We start from the raw sequence: 8489 nt of genomic DNA, 5'->3' as shown, positions 1-8489 counted from the left end.
AAAGTAGCCACGGATGAGAGTAACTTTGGAACGGCTCCTCAGTTACTCAGCCACCTTTCCATAGCGAAGTGTTAACTCTATATGGGGTGCAGATAGCTAGGTGGCGTGTTAATACATGCGTCCCCTGTTGATATACGATATCCTAGAGGGAAACCTTTAGGGTACTCGCACCAGAAGTTAGAATTCTGTGATAACCTTTAGTTTAATTCTCTGGGAATATCCACTGTAGTTAAATATACCCTAGGAAGCTACTGAAGGAACCTTCCATCAGGACGACATGGCTTGAGCCCAAAAAATATATGTTTATATCTACATATACAGCTAGACATTTGCTCTTTAATATATACGAGAGATGCCAGGGATGTGCTTACACCCCAAGATGAGCTCTAGGTCTCGGCCTTTCTTGTCTAGGGTGAAGGATTAACGGCCTAATCAATGACTAGCCTAATCCAGGAAGAGATAGTCTCAGCAACATTCCTTTTGACCCTTGCAGCACTGACAAATTGCTACTGTATTTTGTCTGGGGGCGAGCACCCACGTACAATTGAAATTCCTTGGCGCACTCACAGGACACAAAAGCAGCCTATCAAGATCATTGGTTATTTCCCGAAGACTAAAATATGGAAATATTGACTGATTTGAGGTTTTCTGGTATCCTGACATCTAAGGTCATTGACGCCAGAAAACTTAGGATCAGAGACCACTATATTTCATTTGTTTCGGGGACGAAGTTCAATGAAACTTGCCCCCATCCCTTTAATGGGCAATGTCGTAGAAAAGGCCCCACAGATTGCTGACCCTCTTATCAGAGGCCAGGCCAAGCAGAAAGACTGTCTTTAGAGTAGTCCCCCTTTGTCAGAGGCTTGATTAAAAGCTCATAAAGAATGAATGAATATAAAATTTAGGCCACAAGCCAAACACTGGGGCATCAAAAGCCATTCAGTGCTATATAATACAAATTAAGCAACCATACCCGTACACTCGAACCATTTGGTATCATTTTAACCTATAAAATCAATCACACCACTTTCCTACAATAACATCTAAATATGAAATAAAAAGGGATTAAAAAGATTAAATAAATTCAATTAATTAAAGCTCGTGATATAAACCAATACTTTATATAGATTTATTAAAGTTCAGGGTATTACAATTTTCCTCCAGTATATCAAAGGTTTGTCTAGGAGTAGATGTTTCCTCTGAAGATTAAAAAAAACTGGAAAATTGACTAAAATATGTTTAATATCCATTGGCACTTGACAGGTATTACAATGAGGGGCCTGTCTCGCTTCCCCACTCATGAAATAATTGTGGGTTACATGTGTATGGCCAATACAGAGTCTAGTTAAAATTACGTTATCCCTCCTCCTCGTAGAATTACAAGATGACCATTTATCCACCAAAGGGTGGATTGGTTTCAATTTTGTATTGGTGCTCAGTTTAGACCATTGAGCCTGCCACTTATTCTTACAGTGAAAATGTATCTTATTTTCAAATTCGTTGTAAGGAGCACTTATGGGGGCTGGGTTAAGTAGCCCTGAAGCTAACTTGGCTGCCTTATCTACTTGTTCATTCCCATCCACCCCAACATGGGCAGGGATCCAACAGAAGTGAACATGGATATTCTTCCTAGACTGCAGAAGTACGGTTCAGTCCTGCACCTCTTGTACTAGATGATGGGCTGGCATAATTTGTTTAGTTGAGGGTAAAACACTATTGGAATACGTAAAAATTTCATAAAAACAAAATTTTTATTAAAATTTTTAGAAATATGTCAGATTGTGAGAATTACTGCATATAGCTCAGCAGTAAATGCTGAACAAGTAGATGGAACTTTCCTTCTAATAACAATATTCCCCCACCACAGCATCACTTCCAATTCTGGCAGCCAATTTGGAATCATCCATAAAAACATATTTCCCCTCATGTTGAGTAGCATGCTTTACAAAATCGCTTTTCTGGAATCATTTTCAGCTGTACTTCCATAAGTTTGGGCACTGTAGATCTGCTAGGGGCTCTATCTAAAGGAGCTCTAACATACACACTGTTAGGAATGTTCCTCATAGCGAGGGACCTAGCTTAGAACCTCAAACTCAACTCGCTTGCAGATGTAAAGTGGAGGCATGCCAGAATCCACATACAAACTATCTATGGAAAATCTTCTGCATGCACCAGTGCAGATGCAGAAACCCACATAGTGAACAACTAAGTCTTAGTAGCTGATCTTGGCCAAAAGGCCGAGAAGCGTATTTAGTAGCCGACCTATAAATTTTATATGCATAGTCTAACTTGCTCAAATACAAAGACGTGTAAATTCTATGCAAAGTTGTTCTATCAACACCCCAATTATACAATTTTCAAGATGTTCAGTAACTGATGTAGGGTAAAAAGTAATTTTCTTGTCAAAAATTACCACAAGAAACTTGACATCCTCATATGGAAAATACAATAATTTTAGAAAAGAGTAGGGATCTCTTCTCTTTTACGAGTACGAGTAAAACGAATGTCTTTGGTCGTCTGAGGAGAGAAGACAAATACCCAAAGATTAGCTCATGCAGAAGTAGCATTAATAGCAAATTTGAAGTAAATTGCAAAATCATCAACAAATAGTGACCTTTGTATGCCAGGAGGTAGGAGACTTATGAGACTATTGATAGCAACATCAAATAAGGTCACTTTCAGTATGTCGCCTTGGAGGACACCACCACCCTCCAAGTACTCTTACTTTAATTAAACTGTTTGATAAAAATTCTTCAATAAAAGAAAACATATGTTCTCCTATAACCCACAAGGCCAATGCTTTAAAATACTGTTCCTCCAGGTGGTATCATATGCCTTTTCAAGGTCAAAAGATTCCCATCATCTGGTTTTGGTTAGAGAAGGCATTTCAAATTTCCCTTGATAACATCAGCAGAGGGTCTAGCATACTAAGGTACTTCCTAAAACCGAAGTACCTGTTTGATAAGTTATCTTTATTCTAGAAACTGTACCACACAAGTCTGTTGTTGGTCATTCTCTCAAATAGTTTGCATATACAAGTAGTCAAGGATATAGGCCTATAACTAGATGGCAGTTCTGGGTCTTATGAGTTATGGCTGCGAATTATAATTGAAGTATGCCAGGAATCAGATGTATGGAAAGCCCCTAGACAGAAGGATTTGTAATGAAAATAACTTAGTCTCCACTGGGAGATATGAAATAATTTCATATTGAATGCCATCCTCATCTAAGGCAGTCAAAGACGAACTAGCGATAGCATGTTGCATCGTCTCCATATTAAAGTAAGTTTAAAGCTTCAGTATTGGAAGAAGCCAGAGAAAACAGATGTTGATGCTCTAATTTGTCGGAATGCTGGGGAATAATTATCAGAATTTGATACATGAGCAAATTGCTAAGCAAGTACCTTTGCTATATTTTTAGTCCGATACATCTCAATTCATCGTCTTCATCTCCTCCTACACCTATTATTGCAAAGGGCCTCTGTTACATTTTGCCACTTATCTCTATCTTGAGCTTTTAATTCAATACTTCTCCATTCATCACCTACTTCACGCTTCATGGTCCTTAGCCATGTAAGCCTGGGTCTTCCAACTCTTCTAGTGCAATATGGAGCCCAGCTAAACGTTTGGTGCCCTATCTCTTGGGGAGTGCAAAGAGCATGCTCAAACCATCTCCATGATCTCCTGCACATATGGCACTCTATTAATCTCTTATAGTTTCATTTCTAATCCTGTCGTGCCATTTAACTCCTAAAATCCTTCCAGGGGCTTTGTTCTCAAATCGACTGAATCTATTGGAGAATGTTTCATTGTCATACCATGACTCGTGTCCATGTAGTAACACCAATCTCACTAAACTGATGAATATTCTAATTCCCATAAGTAATTCCAGGCGATTTGATTTCCAAATTTTACTTAACCTTGCCATTGTCTGGTTTGCTTTAATCAATCTTTCACTAAACTCTAATTCTGAAAACCATGTATTGGAGATCATAGTCTGTAAATATCACTTTAGTTCCTTCTCTTTCCTATGATATTTCCTCTTCCATTGTATATTATGTTCTCATCTCCATCTTTCTTCCATTTATCTTTAGCCCAACCTCGTGTGATATTTCATACATTCTGGCAAGCAAGCATTGCAAATCCTGTGGTGCTCTGCTAATAAGGACAGCATCATCAGCATACTCATGGTCTGCTCATTTCCTATTACCAATCCAGTACAATCTTCCTCCACCATCTCCAACTGTTCTACGCATTACAAAATCCATGAGGAGGATAAACAACATAGGTGACAACACATTCCCTTGGTGTACTCTGCTGTTCACTGGAAATTCATTTGATAAGACTCCGTCAACATTAACTTTGCACTTGCTATGCTGTTGAACAGACAATCAAATTCACCTATTTAAGATGAATTCCATAATAACGGAGAGCTCTCCATAAAATTGGCCAGTGCACACTATCAAAGACTTTTTCATAGTCCACAATTGCCATCAAAAGTGGATTCCTAAATTCTACGCATTTCTGTAAAACATGTCCCAAAAGGAAAATTCTGGTCAGTACAACTTCTACCTTTTCGATATCCTGCTTGTTCACATCTCAGCTTTTCATTAATCTCTCTCTCCAGTCTCTTTAGAATAAGCATACTCTTATATTTTCATAACTGACGTAAGTGTGATACCTTTGTAATTACTGCAATCAGTCAGGTCTCCTTTTTTGCAATTGTCACCAACACTCCTGACTCCCAATCATCAGGTTTTGCCTCTTCATGCCATATTCTACCAAAATAATCTTTCAAGTATTCAGGGGGTCACTTAATTTTCAGCCAATATCTCACCAATTATTCCATCTTCTTCAGGGTCTTTCCATCTCTTGAATTTTGAACAATAGTGGATATCTATATTTCCTTAATATTGATAAATGCTTACACACAATAAGTTTTCTGATCTTGTCCCAAACTGCATTTCCTTTGACAGAGGTTTTGTATTAATATTAGATATATATTTTCCCCAAGAGGCTCTTTTGCCTTTTGAAAATGTTCTTTTCGCTTGGCACAGGCTCCGAGGTATGCTATTCTATCTGCTTCATAGTTCATTCCTAAGTACCTTCTGAAGCAAGTTTGGGTGACTTTCCTTGCATTGGCACATTCTTTAATCCACCAAGAAACTACAGAGCCATGAGGTAAAACATTTTTTAGTCAATAACATTAGAAAGGTGTTGATATACATCCACTGGAGACAGAGTCACCATACTCTATTGGTGTGTGCAAAGCTCTTGTAATATGTCTAATCTGCCCCATCTATCTTCCATTTTGGTGAACTCGGAGAAGGGAGATTGTGGGCATAATTCAACATCATTGGCCAATGGTCACTGCCATGTAGGTGTTGATTGACTGACCAGATGTTATCCAATCAAATGGAATACTAACAGAAGGCTGATGTAGTTATGGAATACATCATACCTTGTTGGAGAACCTAAATTCATTAATTGACCGATTTGAGGTTTTCTGGCATCCTGACATCTAAGGTCATTGACACCGATATCATTTATTGTAAATAAGAAATGAAAGAATATTCAATTAAAACTATAAAAGCCAAGATGGCATTTTAAAAGTTAAATATCTTTCAGAAGACCTGCTTCTAAAATAAAGCTAATAATACCACTAGCATGGTAGGACACATATCCCAGAATCTTGGCAGGTCTAAAACAGATTGGATCTGAGGGAGCCTCAAAGGTTTGGGAAGACATCAATACCTCCCAAGGAACAGACTGTCAGAACTGTCAGAAGTAAACTGGACAAGACTGTAGGGTCTCTCAAAGCTGGCAGAGGCAGCTATGAAGCTCTCCTGCAATGCATGGGCCTCGCTAGACTGTGCTGTTGGCTTGCAAGGGGGCTGCAAGCCTTGTGATACAGGAGCCCCCGACTGGGTAGCGCATGCTACCACCCATCAATGAGACATGCGTGAGTCAAATGAGAGAGTGCTGGACGTGCAGCTATAGGAACACAAGCTTGTGCTACCTAGCTAGGAAAAGCATACTAAACAGGCTGTATGCATGCATGAGGCACAGGTGGCACGCTGGGCAACACACAAGTTCGCCGGTCTTGCGATTGTCTGAAAGTTCCGAAATCCTAGAGCACTCCAGGCGATGAATCACTCGTGCTTCTGAGCTACCTGGAGAGATCACCTCCCAGATGAGGGTAACCTCTCACGCTTGCGGGGGCATCCGTCAAAAGTCTCTAAAGAGTTGGCAGGCTCAGAAGGGTAAGGACAGGCAAGTCTGTCCACACACTCACCCCAAAAGGGCGAGTGCGCTGGGGAGCACTCGCCCGAGTGCTACCCTGCAGATCCTCATATGGGAGAGGATCTGCTGCAAAGGACGAGGGTCCAGGGGCAAAGAAACCAAGCATGAGGGACTTGGAATGAAGACTCCCCAAGGGAGGAAGGTTTTGCCACCTCACTAAGGGAGATGGGAAGAGCTCGGTGATCCAAGGGTTAGATGGCCACCACTCTAGCTCAATCAACTGCCAGAGGCAGCCAATATATATATGAGAGAGAGAGAGAGAGAGAGAGAGAGAGAGAGAGAGAGAGAGAGAGAGAGAGAGAGAGAGAGAGAGAGAGAGAGAGAGAGAGAGTGTGTGTGTGTGTGTGTGTCAAGATTTCGACTTTGAGGAAGACAGCGAAGAGTCTGCTTCAGATTACAGTACTATACATCTTCCTCCACCTATACCACTCCCACTCCCGACACTTGTCACATGGAGAGGCCTGCATGCAATTGTGTCCTCTGCATGTAGGGCAAAGGTTATGAGGGTCCGTCTCAACATTTTACAGGAGCATGCCATAAGAGCGACACTCACACCAGGACAAATCCGCATGTTATGCATCCTCAAGTACTCACACAGAACACAAACGTGTTAGAAAATATAGTCAACTGAGCCAGTTTTAGGAACATGGAAGAGAATGTCTGCTCTCCACCATGGCTGAAATCAAAGTGGAGTTACAGTGAATGAGCAGGGGGGTAAAATGCTTCCCACCCCCCCACCCCCGATTACAACTGGTACACTTGTTAACACCTCGTTAAAAGTTTTCATGGCTGTGTTATTTTCTATTTAAAGAACGATGGTTTGCATTCATTTAGGAACAGCTACCATATTGATAAAGTTTGAACAACTACCTTACATATATACTATAGTGCATTTTCAGTTATGTAGCACATTTTCCAGTACCTAAAATAAAGTTTTAAAATTCATTAATTTTTGTCTTTTATAAAATATTTTCAAGTCAAGTAAATTTTTCAAGAACTCGCAAGCAAGGGAAATTTTATTCCTTGCCTTTTTAGTAGCAATCAAAATAATTTTACAACAATAAAAAATTCCAGAAACCAACCTATAAATAAAATAAGGGTTATCTTACAACTTAACTCTGTCATTCAGTATTTAGTGTGTGAACCACTTATCAATTGCATCACCCAATCTCCTGGACATAGATGAGTTTTTCAAATATTGATGTTTTGATGCATAGGGCAAAGACTCCTATATTGATTTGGCATGTTTGACAAAGTCTTCTTTTGGCTTTATATGGCTTCCATCCCATTTTTTGACATTAAAAGCCTACAGATTTCTATTTGGGTAAACTCTGTAGAGACAGCAGGCAATTTTACGCTGATGATATGGTCTTATACAATTCTAGTATACACCCATCTGTTAAGCCATTTATGCATCTTGATTGGTTCTGCTGGACCACTACGCCTATTAGCTGTCCATCTCCAAATTACTGCTGTGATTCTGCCACTCCATATCTGCTGAATATTTTTGGGTTAATATACAAAGAAAATCATAGGAGTATGGAACAAAATGTAATAAAATTCATTATCTAACATTGTTTACATTGATCTACGGTATTCATTAAGATAAATGAAAGTCTCATATACAATTTTCACTGCATTATCCTTCTTTATTGATCATGAAAATAAAAGCATAAGCTCACATACACTTTACATGACCTTATATTCTTTTTGGATTTATATAAATATAATTTTATATATTTATATGATTATATATAAATTGAATTTAGAAATTTTGAGCCTACCTGTTTAAACATTCCCATAAGAAAACTTGCACACTACATTATCAAATGTTTTTTTTCCCATATTAGCCAATAGGGTATTTAGTCAAAACTTTGAGCAATGATTTATACAAGTCTAAGAAGTTAAAACTAAATTTTATCTCTATTTTGATTTATTGTAATATAAATCATGTTTTATTTATTAGTCATCAATAATGAAAGCTATCACAGTTCTTTTCTCTCACTTGTGTAGTATCAATCTGCATAATGGTTGCTCTGTCGACTCCACACAAAGATGTGATATGTTGCTTACAGAAACATTGCATCATGCAAACTATCGATCTATAACCTGAGATACGGTGATGTGCACTTATCTATTAGTATCATTATCACCCACCAAGCTACAACCCTAGTTGGAAATATAGGA

General features: G+C 38.9%; 1 long non-coding RNA gene across 1 annotated transcript in view; it reads right to left on the bottom strand.

Moving 5' to 3' along the window:
* Window positions 1-7264: 7264 nt before the first annotated feature.
* Window positions 7265-8489, bottom strand: part of LOC137622019 (uncharacterized) — a 46451-nt gene continuing 45226 nt past the window's right edge. The window contains exon 3 of the long non-coding RNA XR_011040324.1: window positions 7265-7796. This is a non-coding gene — a long non-coding RNA (uncharacterized lncRNA). The remainder of the gene's footprint in view (window positions 7797-8489) is intronic.

Source organism: Palaemon carinicauda, chromosome 28, assembly GCF_036898095.1.
Source record: "Palaemon carinicauda isolate YSFRI2023 chromosome 28, ASM3689809v2, whole genome shotgun sequence".
Lineage (NCBI taxonomy): Eukaryota > Metazoa > Arthropoda > Malacostraca > Decapoda > Palaemonidae > Palaemon > Palaemon carinicauda.
The sequence above is the reverse complement of the archived record's forward strand: the minus strand, read 5'-3'. Positions and strand labels throughout refer to the sequence as shown.